Source organism: Scyliorhinus torazame, chromosome 5 (genome assembly GCF_047496885.1).
Source record: "Scyliorhinus torazame isolate Kashiwa2021f chromosome 5, sScyTor2.1, whole genome shotgun sequence".
Classification (NCBI taxonomy): domain Eukaryota; kingdom Metazoa; phylum Chordata; class Chondrichthyes; order Carcharhiniformes; family Scyliorhinidae; genus Scyliorhinus; species Scyliorhinus torazame.
This window is the reverse complement of record NC_092711.1, coordinates 85,152,365-85,166,602: the sequence shown is the minus strand read 5'-3', so window position 1 is coordinate 85,166,602 and position 14,238 is coordinate 85,152,365. Positions and strand designations below refer to the sequence as shown.

The window sequence follows — 14,238 nt, the reverse complement described above, 5'->3', positions numbered from 1 at the left end:
TCATTGTGAATGTTGTTTAACTTTAAGACGGTGTGTGACGGCTCACCAAGAACATTAATATCATTGCCATGTGGGTGGCCTGTTAACACGGAACTATTCACTCTGAGCGGGTGATTTCCTTCGGTTGCGATGGTGAATAAAACAATATACGAATTTTACAAGAGTAAATTTGCGATTACGGTCACACATCTCTCAGGGGAGGTTTCCACAGAGAGGTCCCAGGGTATTTTCTCTATTGTGTAAATCTGCGCCCTCCGTTCATTTGCCTCATCGTTAAGACTCCTTGTATTAAAACAAATGCAATCCAGCCTTGTCATATTCCCTTGTGTCTTCAGTCTGCCTTCCACGCTGATTTGATATTTCTCCTCTATTTGGCTTTTCGTGAACCTGAGAAAGGTTTAACCAAACATACCCTGTTGGACAAGCGAGTTGCCAGTGAATAGAGCAAATGAGTAAATTGATCATGGTCAGTGATTCTGGAGCTCAACTCGCCGGCTTCCCTGGTGGTCTAGTGGTTAGGATTCGGCGCTTTCACCGCCGTGGCCCGGGTTCGTTCCCCGGTCAGGGAATTGTTCTTATTGCTGCTGTCTGAACTGTCACAATTCACAGGAACTTCCGACAAAATGAAAGCAAGGCTTCGTCCGTGGACCGAGAAGCAGTTAATATTCCAGCTGGGTGATTTTTCGTCAGAGTTTGGTAAATCGGAGATGTGACAGGTGAAAAACAAGCGTGGAGTCGGACGGAATAAATGATAAAAGAGAAGGTCTGGGATAGATTACAAGACATCAAAGATAATGACTGAAGAGGTGATGATAAAGGGATACATTTGCGTGGGAACGGGGCCGATATTAATTCCTGCTGTTCAAACTGGCACAGATGTCATTTCTGGTCAACTGCGATGCTCTTCCAAAGCATCTGTCTATCGAATGGCCCCTTTCTGTGCTGTACCTTTCCCTAATAGTTCCACACTTATCCTCACTGCTGTTGATGTCTTCACAGTCATTCTGCCGGTCATTCCGCAAATATTTACTTCTTCCCCTGTTTTAACCTCACGGGATTATGCAAATTCAGCGAGGTATTCAATCGGCATCTCGTGTGAGGTCGAGATTAAGAGTCAGATCTGGATTTTTGTTTTTATTTCATTTATCCGACAATTCATTTTCCAGACATTCAGCTTAAATTCAACCGACAGGATTGGAACTTTCCTGGAGGTTCGAATCCGTTTTCGAATCTATCACCTTAACCAGTCAGCCAATGGTACAGCCCAGACATGGAAGTTGATGCTATACCGATAAATCCATAACCTCAATTGCAGAATGAAAGAATATTTACTTCGAAAATGATACGAGGAGCCCCAGTCCAAGTCGTCACGTCATTGGGTCAGCCATTTCGTATTTGCTCTTATCTCGGCTTCAATTCAGCAAAATCATCATTGATGAATTGTCGTAACACAATGGGTATAAATAAATGTTTATATTTTGCCAGGACACACATATTAGCTGTTCTTTCAGTCAACAACATAAGAGATTGGTTTATTGATGCAAATTAAAAGTTACTCGCCATCACAAAGATGTCTGTCGGTAATGTGTGCTCAGGTAGACAGACACAAGGGATACTGTGATTGAGCCACAGGGAATTGCAAAGATATTACAGAATCTCTTTTTGAAAAATGTACTTTCATCAAAGAGGGACAGGAACAATCACTGAGAGAGACGAGGAACGCGAGGCTCAGAGCAGATATGGTCACAGCCCCTCTTTCTTCAACATACACGGGATTTAGACACCAGAAATGTTCCCACCCAAAATACAGAGCGTTCAAATATAATCAACACATCATTCTCAATTTTCTTCTCAGTAAATTGATTTGATTATTTTGTTGGAAAGCTGACTCAATTAGATTTGTATAATTCAGTGACACACCTTTTTGCTTTCCCGTCATGTCTACAATTCCAACGTGTTGGTATTTAGGAGTGCTTCAATTGAAAATAAGAACATAAATATTAAATACAAATATTAATGTTAACTATTTAATCCCAGAACATGTACTCAGTAAAGTTGGTTGAAAGAATTCCAAAGGAGGAGCAGTTCATTCAGAAATGAAAATGAAAATTCTTATTATCACAAGTAGGCGTCAAATGAAGTTACTGTGAAAAAACCCTGGTCCGCCACATTCCGGCGCCTGTTCGGGGAGGCTGGTACGGGAGTGGAACCTGCACTGCTGGCCTTGGTCTGTTTTACAAGCCAACTATTTAGTCCATTGTGCTAAACCACCCCTAAAGATGAGATTGTTGTTACTTATGACTGAGCTAAAATAATGGTTCCCTTAGACATTTATTTATTGGAGGGGCCTTTCTTCAGTTTGAAATTCAAAACAAGCGAAGGCATCAGGTTTAAATAGCCATATTCCTGTACGAAGTAACGTGGCCTCTAGGTCTATCCATTAGAACACTCCAATAATTTTAGCAGATCAGCCCTGCCCCCTCTCCAAGACAAACATTTATCCGGTGTAAAATTCTGTTCCCAAAACTAAATTGTCTCAGATCAAATAAACGAAATGGATGATTTAAACATCTGATCAAACCGCACCATTGTTAAGCTGTAACAATCATGCGCCTCTGTTGTTTAACACCCTCAGTGGAAAGGTTGTGGACTTAATGTAATTACATTATCTACACCAATACAGAAATAATGAGGAGATTTTTCAGCAAACACCTCTTGTTTTGTAAATTTGATAGGAAATCTATTGCATTAATAAATAATGTTTATATTGAAAACTACATTGGGAAGCTGAATCCAACTTTTTATGTCATTTGGTCAGGGACACTTTGTTAATTAAGACAAATTGCACGAATTCTGCAGAAATACCTCCTGGGGGGTTGGACAATGAATCAAAGGGAAGAAATTCATGTTTATGGAGTGAGAGGAGGACATTTAGATTAATTTGTTTGTTCTTTATAAAATAGTGAGCATGGGCACGATGGTTGAAAAGCCTCTTATTGTGCTAGCCTGTTTGCGAACATTTTCAGTCATTGTCAGATCAGCCTGATTACAACATTCTTAATGATAACAGCTGAATTCTTCAAAACAAAGGCCAAAGGTGTAACTGGATGACGACACAGTCTCTGGCAAGATTTTAACCGTGGTTCTTTCTGTTGTGAGGTGAATGTCATAACTATTACACTTCAATAGAATCTGAAAAAGCCCAATAGGCCTGTCCACAGTGTAAAGCTTTGCGGCCCTGCAGCAGAACCTTGCATTTTGAAGAAATTAAATTCAACTGGTATCATTCGGAATGTTGGATACAGACTGATCGAACAATGTCATCACAAAATGACACGGCACATCGTGAATATGTCAACTTTTTATAAAGAGCTTTGCAATTAAACGTAATTCCCCTTTCTCTCGCCATAACCCTGTTTTTTCTACCTTTCAAAACAGAGTCGAATACCCTTTTAAAAACTCATGAGCTAAGTATAAACAAGTTTGAATACTTACAAGGGTTTCTTCAGTATCCGTGCACAATGTATGACAAAGCTTCACTGACCCGACCGTAATGCATTTATGTAGTTGATACCATGCCGAAGTTTATTCAACTCAAGCATGTCCTCATTTTCCTCAGTCAGATTACACGATGTAATATATTATAATAATAATAATCGCTTATTGTCACAAGTAGGCTTCAATGAAGTCACTGTGAAAAGCCCCTAGTGACCACATTCCGGCGCCTGTTCGGGAAGGCTGGTACGGGAATTGAACTTGGCTTTTAATGCAGAATAAGGCAGCAGCGCAAGTATGTAATTCCCCTTACAGGAGCTATTATTGAAAATAAAGAAATGATTGCTCCAGCGCTGGGTCGATCACACCAGATGGGTTGTGTATGGTTCCTGTGATCTTAGCAGGGAGCTGTTGTGGTGTAACGATCACTGCCCTCTATGAAATGTATTGTTATATCAGATTGTCTGCAGCATTCCTAATGGTACCAGCTGAATTCCAGTTCTCCAAAACAAAGGCATATCTTTCTGCTGCATGACATTACAATTTAACATTCCAGGGAGGCGCAACGGGGAAGACTACAGCCATATGTTTCTGTGTAGTGGCATTCATGCTCAGTCAGCATGCAAACGTTTCCCGGCTCAAAGGTGAAGGATGTATTTTCAAAAGTTCTTCATTTAGCTTGAGGACATTTTGCATAATACAGGGTTGCTGATGAAGATTATTTGCACCTGGTATGTTACGGATATATTATAACACCACCCAGTTTCCAAGACAAATATTTATCCTCGGTAAGGCTTTGTCAAGGGGAGATCATGTCTAACCAATTTAATAGAATTTTTCGGGAGGTGACTAGGTGTGTCGATTAGGACAGTGCAGTTGATGTAGACTACATGCACTTTATTAAGGCTTTTGACAAGGTCCCACAGAGGAGACTGATTAAGAAGGTAAGAATCCTTCCGTTCTGGTTACGGAAAAGACTTTGCTTTTACTCATAGATCCTGTCTCTGTTTACATTACTGACAGGCATGTTTCTGATTATTTGACAGCGGGTCTCAGTTGCTTCTATACTCGACAAAACCCCAGTTATTGTAATGAACTAAGGCCCATTTACACTCACACCGGCAGTTACAACTACACTGAATTTTACAATGAACAAAGAATACTAAAGCACAGGAACTTCTGCCCTCCAAGACTGAAGGAACCATGCTGCCAGTCCTAGCTAATATGATAAAACTCCATGTCTCAATTCTTACTTCACTAGACCCAGTCGCTACAGATACCAAACCACAACATGTTACTGTTTCCATCATACGAGACTCTGTCTCTCTCTCTTATTTCTTTGCGTGAACGTGCCACATATGCACTAAACTAGACATTATCTCAATCAATGCTGCGCCAGTCCTGCCTCTGTTTATATCATGCAATTCTCTGTCTCTGCTGTTGCGCTATGTTCTGTTTCTCTTGTTGCTGGCCTTGTCCATGTCATAACTTATATTATTCTAGTCTTGGTCTGCAAATTACTGAACCAGACTCTGTCTCAGTTTAAACACACAAAGTCTGGAATTAGATAACGCTACACCAGACACTGTGCCAGTATTCTTATCCCAAATGGTGTCTTCGTTATTAGTGCACTAGACCATGCCTCTGTTCATATAATACAGATGTGGAGATGCCGGCGTTGGACTGGGATGAGTACAGTAAGAAATCTTACAACATCAGGCTAAAATCCAACAGGTTTTTTTCAAATCACTAGCTTTCGGAGCACTGTTCCTGTGAATGAAGAGGCAGGTTCGAGAAACATATATATAGACGAAGTCAAAAATGCAAGATGATAATTTGAATGCAAGCATTTGCAGGTAATTAAGTCTTTACAGATCCAGAGAGAGTGGTAATCCCAGGTTAAAGAGGTGAGAATTGTCTCAAGCCAGGACAGTTGGTAGGATTTCACAAACCCAGGCCAGATGATGGGGGATGAATGTAATGCGACATGAATCCAAGGTCCTGGTTGAGGCCGTACTCATGTGTGCGGAACTTGGCTTTACGTTTCTGCTCGGCAATTCTGCGTTGTCACGCGTCCTGAAGGCTGCTTTGGAGAACGCTTACCTGAACATCACAGGCGGACTGCCCATAACTGCTTAAATGGTCTCTGACTAGAAGGGAACATTCCTGCCTGGTGATTGTCGCGCAATGTCCGTTCATCCGTGGTCGCAGCGTCTGCATGGTCTCGCCAATGTACCATTCTTTGGGACATCCTTTCCCGTAGCGTATGAGGTAGACAACGTTGGCCGAGTCGCACGAGTATATACCACGTACCTGGTGGGTGGTGTTCTCACGTGTAATGGTGGAACCGATGTCGATGACCTGGCAGGTCTTGCAGCGATTGCCATGGCAGGGTTGTGTGGTGTCGTGGTCGCTGTTCTCATTGCTGGGTAGTTTGCTGCAAACAATGGTTTGTTTGATGTTGCGCGGTTGTTTGAAGGCAAGTAGTGGGGGTGTCGAGATGAGCTTCGCAAGATGTTCGTCTTCATCGATGACATTTTGAAGGCTGCAAAGAAGATGTTGTAGTTTCTCCACTCCGGGAAAGTACTGGACGACGAAGTGTACTCTGTCGGTTGTGTCCCGTGTTTGTCACCTGAGGAGGTTGGTGCAGTTTTTTGCTGTGGCGCATTGGAACTGTCGATCGATGAGTCGAGCACTATATCTCGTTCATACGAGGGCATCTTTCAGCGTCTGTAGATGTCTGTTATGCTCCTCCACGTCTGAGCAGATCCTGTGTATACGGAGGGCATGTCCATTAGGGATGGCTTCTTTAATGTGTTTAGGGTGGAAGCTGGAGAAGTGGAGCATCGTGAGGTTATCCGTGGGCTTGCGGTAAAGCGAAGTGCTGAGGTGACCGTCCTTGATGGAGACGAGTCTGTCCAAGAATGCAACCGATTCTCGTGAGATGTCCATGGTGAGTCTGATGGTGGGATGGAACTTATTGATGCCACTATGCAGTCGTTTCAGTGATTCTTCGCCTTGGGATCAAAGGAAAAAAAAATCATTGATGTATCTGGTGTATAACGTCGGTTGAAGATTCTGTGCAGTGAAGAGGTCTTGTTCAAACTTGTGCATGAAGATGTTGGCATATTGAGGTGCGAATCTGGTCCCCACGGCTGTTCTGTGTGTCTGGATGAAGAACTCGTTGTCGGAGGTGAAGACGTTGAGATCCAGAATGAAGCGGATGAGTTGCAGAATTGCGTCTGGAGATTGGCAGTTGTCGGTGTTGAGTACTGAGGCTGCTGCAGCAATGCCCTCGTCATGGGGGATGCAAAGATGGGGGATGTAAAGTGCCGAGACGTCCATTGTGATGAGGAATGTTCCTGGTTCAACTGGTCCATGGGTGCTGAGTTTCTGTAAGAAGTCCGTCATATCGCGACAGAAGGTGGGCGTTCTTGTAGAATGGGTTTCAGGACGCCCTCGATGTAGCCAGAGAGGTTCTCACACAGGGTCCCATTGCCTGATACGATAGGACGGCCTGGTGTTTTGGCCTTGTATATTTTTGGGAGGCAGTAGAGATCTTCAACGTGGGGAGTACGTGGGATGAGAGCACGTAGGTTGTTCTGAAGGTCTGGATCCAAGGTCTTGATCAGTCTGTTGAGTTGGCAGGTGTGTTCCTTGGTCGGATCTGCGGGTAACTGGTTGCAGTGTTCCTGGTTGTTGAGTTGTCGGTACACGTCTTTGCAATAGTCCGTTCTGCTCAGTATTACGGTGGCCCCTCCTTTGTCTGATGGTTTGATGACGATGTTGCGGTTGGTCTTGAGAGTGCCGATGGCGTTGCGTTGTGCTTGGGTCACGTTCGGGGCTGCCTTGTGAATGCGACTGATGAATCTGGCATTGACATGACTCCTGACGGCTTGAGCATACATGTCGAGTCCAGGGCAGCGGCCTTCCGGCCTTTTCTCTTTGGTAGCCACACCACAGATCTCTCGGTCTGCTGTTCCGGTTCATTAGTTGTATATAATACAGGACCTTGTCGCAGTTATTACTGTACACGCACAGCCCAATGTTTATTCCACTGGATCGTGTCTCCGTTTATATTTCACTTATCATGTCGCTGCTTATATTCTTGGAGCGCCTATCTTAGTTTACATTACACTTGCCCCTGTCTTACTTTATATTAGACTATACCCTGCCTGAATTTGGATTGCGGTGAACATTATATCCGTTAATATTGCAATACATCTTGCCTTTGTTCCCACTGCATATCGCATGTCTCTCTTTGTATCACAAAACACAACGTCAGTTATGAATACGCCAGGGAAATGCGAGGTATCCAGTTTGGTAGCAAAACCAGATTATTATCTGAATGGGTATAAATCAGGAGAGGGGAATGTGCAACGAGACCTGGGTGTCCTTGTGCACCAGTCACTGAAGGTAAGCATGCAGTACAGCAGGCGGTAAAGAAGACAAATGGTATGGCGGCCTTCATAGCGAGAGGATTCGAATTCAGGAGCAGGGATATCTTTCTGCAATTGTACAGGGCTTTGCTGAGGCCACAGCTGGAATATTGTGTACAGTTTGGTCCAGTTATCTGAGGGAGGATGTCCATACTGTGGAGGGTTTATCAGGCTGCTTCCTGAGATGGCAGGATGACTAGAGATTAAATTGGTTTGGATTGTATTCGCTGGAGTTCAGGTGTGTTTGTGTGTTTGTGTGTGTACGGGGGGGAGGGGGTGGGGGTACTCATAAAAAAACATAAAATACGAACAAGAGGAGGCAGGGTAGATGCAAGAAGGATGCGGGGTGGGGGGTCACACTGGGGTCTGGTATAATAATAATCACAGAGACCGGCTCCAGTGTATCAATAACAGAGACTGCCGGGCCCGGGGTCAGACTGGGGTCTGGTATAATAATAATCACAGAGACCGGCTCCAGTGTTTCAATAACAGAGACTGCCGGGCCCGGAGTCAGACTGGGGTCAGGTATAATAATAATCACAGTGACCGGCTCCAGTGTTTCAATAACAGAGACTGCCGGGCCCGGGGTCAGACTGGGGTCAGGTATAATAATAATCACAGAGACCGGCTCCAGTGTATCAATAACAGAGACTGCCGGGCCCGGGGTCAGACTGGGGTCAGGTATAATAATAATCACAGAGACCGGCTCCAGTGTATCAATAACTGAGAGTGCCGGGCCCGGGGTCAGACTGGGGTCAGGTATAATAATAATAATCACTGAGACCGGCTCCAGTGTATCAATAACAGAGACTGCCGGGCCCGGGGTCAGACTGGTGTCTGGTATAATAATAATCACAGAGACCGGCTCCAGTGTATCAATAACAGAGACTGCCTGGCCCGGGGTCAGACTGGGGTCAGGTATAATAATAATCACAGAGACCGGCTCCAGTGTATCAATAACAGAGACTGCCTGGCCCGGGGTCAGACTGGGGTCAGGTATAATAATAATCACAGAGACCGGCTCCAGTGTATCAATAACAGAGACTGCCTGGCCCGGGGTCAGACTGGGGTCAGGTATAATAATAATCACAGAGACCGGCTCCAGTGTATCAATAACAGAGACTGCCTGGCCCGGGGTCAGACTGGGGTCAGGTATAATAATAATCACAGAGACCGGCTCCAGTGTATCAATAACAGAGACTGCCTGGCCCGGGGTCAGACTGGGGTCAGGTATAATAATCACAGAGACCGGCTCCAGTGTATCAATAACAGAGACTGCCGCGCCCGGGGTCAGACTGGGGTCTGGTATAATAATAATCACAGAGACCGGCTCCAGTGTATCAATAACAGAAACTGCCGGGCCCGGGGTCAGACTGGGGTCAGGTATAATAATAATCACAGAGACCGGCTCCAGTGTATCAATAACTGAGAGTGCCGGGCCCGGGGTCAGACTGGGGTCAGGTATAATAATAATAATCACTGAGACCGGCTCCAGTGTATCAATAACAGAGACTGCCGGGCCCGGGGTCAGACTGGTGTCTGGTATAATAATAATCACAGAGACCGGCTCCAGTGTATCAATAACAGAGACTGCCTGACCCGGGGTCAGACTGGGGTCAGGTATAATAATAATCACAGAGACCGGCTCCAGTGTATCAATAACAGAGACTGCCTGGCCCGGGGTCAGACTGGGGTCAGGTATAATAATCACAGAGACCGGCTCCAGTGTATCAATAACAGAGACTGCCGCGCCCGGGGTCAGACTGGGGTCAGGTATAATAATAATCACAGAGACCGGCTCCAGTGTATCAATAACAGAGACTGCCGGGCCCGGGGTCAGACTGGGGTCAGGTATAATAATAATCACAGAGACCGGCTCCAGTGTATCAATAACAGAGACTGTCGGGCCCGGGGTCAGACTGGGGTCAGGTATAATAATAATCACAGAGACCGGCTCCAGTGTATCAATAACAGAGACTGTCGGGCCCGGGGTCAGACTGGGGTCAGGTATAATAATAATCACAGAGACCGGCTCCAGTGTATCAATAACAGAGACTGCCGGGCCCGGGGTCAGACTGGGGTCAGGTATAATAATAATTACAGAGACCGGCTCCAGTGTATCAATAACAGAGACTGCCGGGCCCGGGGTCAGACTGGGGTCTGGGATAATAATAATCACAGAGACCGGCTCCAGTGTATCAATAACAGAGACTGCCGGGCCCGGGGTCAGACTGGGGTCTGGGATAATAATAATCACAGAGACCGGCTCCAGTGTATCAATAACAGAGACTGCCGGGCCCGGGGTCAGACTGGGGTCTGGTATAATAATAATCACAGAGACCGGCTCCAGTGTATCAATAACAGAGACTGCCGGGCCCGGGGTCAGACTGGGGTCAGGTATAATAATAATCACAGAGACCGGCTCCAGTGTATCAATAACAGAGACTGCCGGGCCCGGGGTCAGACTGGGGTCAGGTGTAATAATCACAGAGACCGGCTCCAGTGTATCAATAACAGAGACTGCCGGGCCCGGGGTCAGACTGGGGTCAGGTATAATAATAATCACAGAGACCGGCTCCAGTGTATCAATAACAGAGACTGCCGGGCCCGGGGTCAGACTGGGGTCAGGTATAATAATAATCACAGAGACCGGCTCCAGTGTATCAATAACAGAGACTGCCGGGCTCGGGGTCAGACTGGGGTCTGGTATAATAATCACAGAGACCGGCTCCAGTGTATCAATAACAGAGGCTGCCGGGCCCGGGGTCAGACTGGGGTCTGGTTTAATAATAATCACAGAGACCGGCTCCAGTGTATCAATAACAGAGACTGCCGGGCTCGGGGTCAGACTGGGGTCAGGTATAATAATAATCACAGAGACCGGCTTCAGTGTATCAATAACAGAGACTGCCGGGCCCGGGGTCAGACTGGGGTCAGGTATAATAATAATCACAGAGACCGGCTCCAGAGTATCAATAACAGAGACTGCCGGGCCCGGGGTCAGACTGGGGTCAGGTATAATAATAATCACAGAGACCGGCTCCAGTGTATCAATAACAGAGACTGCCGGGCCCGGGGACAGACTGGGGTCTGGTATAATAATAATCACAGAGACCGGCTCCAGTGTATCAATAACAGAGACTGCCGGGCCCGGGGTCAGACTGGGGTCTGGTATAATAATAATCACAGAGACCGGCTCCAGTGTATCAATAACAGAGACTGCCGGGCCCGGGGTCAGACTGGGGTCTGGTATAATAATAATCACAGAGACCGGCTCCAGTGTATCAATAACAGAGACTGCCGGGCCCGGGGTCAGACTGGGGTCAGGTATAATAATAATCACAGAGACCGGCTCCAGTGTATCAATAACAGAGACTGCCGGGCCCGGGGTCAGACTGGGGTCAGGTATAATAATGATCACAGAGACCGGCTCCAGTGTATCAATAACAGAGACTGCCGGGCCCGGGGTCAGACTGGGGTCTGGTATAATAATAATCACAGAGACCGGCTCCAGTGTATCAATAACAGAGACTGCCGGGCCCGGGGTCAGACTGGGGTCAGGTATAATAATAATCACAGAGACCGGCTCCAGTGTATCAATAACAGAGACTGCCGGGCCCGGGGTCAGACTGGGGTCAGGTATAATAATAATCACAGAGACCGGCTCCAGTGTATCAATAACAGAGACTGCCGGGCCCGGGGTCAGACTGGGGTCTGGTATAATAATAATCACAGAGACCGGCTCCAGTGTATCAATAACAGAGACTGCCGGGCCCGGGGTCAGACTGGGGTCAGGTATAATAATAATCACAGAGACCGGCTCCAGTGTGTCAATAACAGAGACTGCCGGGCCCGGGGTCAGACTGGGGTCTGGTATAATAATAATCACAGTGACCGGCTCCAGTGTATCAATAACAGAGACTGCCGGGCCCGGGGTCAGACTGGGGTCTGGTATAATAATAATCACAGAGACCGGCTCCAGTGTATCAATAACAGAGACTGCCGGGCCCGGGGTCAGACTGGGGTCAGGTATAATAATAATCACAGGGACCGGCTCCAGTGGATCAACAGCCGTCAGCTTATAACATATATGAAGGGAGGCAGGGAGCTTAGTTTTATTCGCAAGTGAAACTGTGAGACAGCTATGATGCCTCGGGCCTTGGCCCAGTCTGCCTTGCATTAAAAAGGGATTGCAACCATCTCTGAGTGAGGAGCGTGTGACTGACTCCACCTGGAATCTTTTATACCCAATGGGAGGACACTCATGGCGGACTCGAGAGACTTCTGATATCTGAGGTGATAATGATGTATCTTTCAGGGGAACCGAAAACATCTGTTTCTCCTCATTCTGACCAACACTTCTCCATTTACACAGACACAGAGAAGCCGCATCCGCCAGGTTATGGAAACTAAATCATCAAAGCCCCGTCGCATGAAGAATTCGTGCCACAAATGCTAAAGATAATTGTACTTTTTCTGAGCAAGTTCTATCCAGTGTTCCTTTGTTCAAAGTAACTAATTTCTCATAGAATGGCTATAGTGCAGAAGATGGCCATCGAGTCTGCGCAGACCCTTCGAAAGAGCAGCCTACCTGGGTCCAATCACCGACCTTGTCCTGTATCCCTGCCCAACCTTTGGACACTAAGGGCAATTTAGCATGGCCAATCCACCTAACCTGCACATCTTTGGACTGTGGGTGGAAACCGGAGCACCCGGAGGAAACCCACGCACACACGGGGAGAAAGTGCAACCTCGACACACACAGTCACGTGAGGTCAGAATCGTCTGTTCCCTGGCGCTGTGAGGCAGCAGTGCCAAACACCGTGCCGCTGAAAGTTTCCTGGCAATTATCTACCCACGCCCAGGTTCTGCCAAATGACCGGATTAGCACAAGAGCAAAGCTATATAATGATTGCATTTAATTCGATGTCAATGAAGGACAGAGGTCGAAACAGAAGAGGTACTGGGACAATGATTAGAAATGAGCCATCCGACTGGCCCCATTGCCTATAATTCTGCATATCTTAACGCCTGAAAATATTTATCGTTCATTTTACAACGATACTATTAAATCTGATTCTATCATTCTTTCCAGCTGTGTTTTCCAGTTCATAACAACTCGCTGTGTAAAAATAATCCTCCTGTTCAATACAATAATCTGTGTCCTCTGGTTACAGAGCCTCCTGCCAGTTGTAATAGTCTCTCTTTAATTACTCTGTTCAAATCTTCATGGATTTAGCAGTTTGGTTAAATAGACAACACAGAGAGATGGAGAGAGATACAGGGTGAGAGAGGCAGAGTAAAAGTGAGCAAACAAATATGAAGAGGAGAAAGAGAGACGGTGGGTTGAAAGAAAAAAGCTGAGAAACAGTAAAAACGAATTACACAGAGAGAGGGAGAATGATAAAATATTGAAAGGGAGCAAGATATCATTTCCTGGATTCAGAGAACCGAGTGACTGATCCACTGACTATCCAATTATGCCCTGGAGTGGAAGGTCTAAACAGATCACACCAGGCTCATTTGTAACTGTCACCACAATGTGATCTGTGTGGCTCTGCCCTGACTCTGTGGGCAGATAGAGGCCGCACTGACAGATGTTCTCACCAGATTGTGGTCCCTGGATTTATATTCTGCTCAGAAGTGAGATGTGCGGTTTGGAACCGGCAGCAGAGAAACAGGAAGTTGTGTTACCTGAGAATGAAACAGCAGGCGTCAGTTTCATGTTATCACCGTGAACAGTCTTCCTGCCTGTGAGGGTGAACTCACTCTGACAGCCTCAAGAACAACCACACAGATTGCTGCCGCTCTCAGCATTACATTCACCTCCATTCCCATTCCCTTTAAAAGGTTAAAGTACTTGTGCAAAAACACATTAACCGAAGGGGAGATGGATAGAGGGTTGTCACTTGGGGAGAAGAAGGGGAATTAAAACAACAATTTCGCTACCAGAGGTTATACTAAAGTAGAAAGTTTGAAGTACGTTGATGTCTCTGTGAGTGAGAGACTGAGAGAGAGAGAGACAGACAAAGAGAGAGATAAAGAGCGATAGAGAGGGAGAGAGAGATTAATCTTTGAAGACATAAAGTGCCTTCAACAAAAAAAGATTTAAACGTTAGGTGCCAGACCCGACTGCTGTGTACCTGTGTATGGGAGTTAAGTCTGAGAGAGAGAAGCGGGATCAACTGAGAAAGCGAGGTGTGCTGATATGTAAGTAATTTGAAACATATATTTGTCTTTGCAAGGGAATGAACAGCTTGGTATTACTGTCACAATAACTCAAGAACAGTAAATATTGACTGCA

The 14,238-nt window shown here is 45.9% G+C and overlaps 2 protein-coding genes and 1 non-coding gene across 4 annotated transcripts in view; 2 read left to right on the top strand and 1 right to left on the bottom strand.

The window, feature by feature from the left end:
• LOC140418749 (uncharacterized) overlaps positions 1-14,238 on the bottom strand; it is a 346,993-nt gene that overhangs the window by 147,821 nt on the left and 184,934 nt on the right. The gene's annotated exons all lie outside the window — the stretch shown is intronic.
• The window catches only part of LOC140418745 (uncharacterized), a 362,902-nt gene that overhangs the window by 236,515 nt on the left and 112,149 nt on the right, over positions 1-14,238 (top strand). The gene's annotated exons all lie outside the window — the stretch shown is intronic.
• Positions 498-569, top strand: trnae-uuc (transfer RNA glutamic acid (anticodon UUC)). Its single transcript has one exon. It is a non-coding gene; the product is annotated as a tRNA-Glu (tRNA).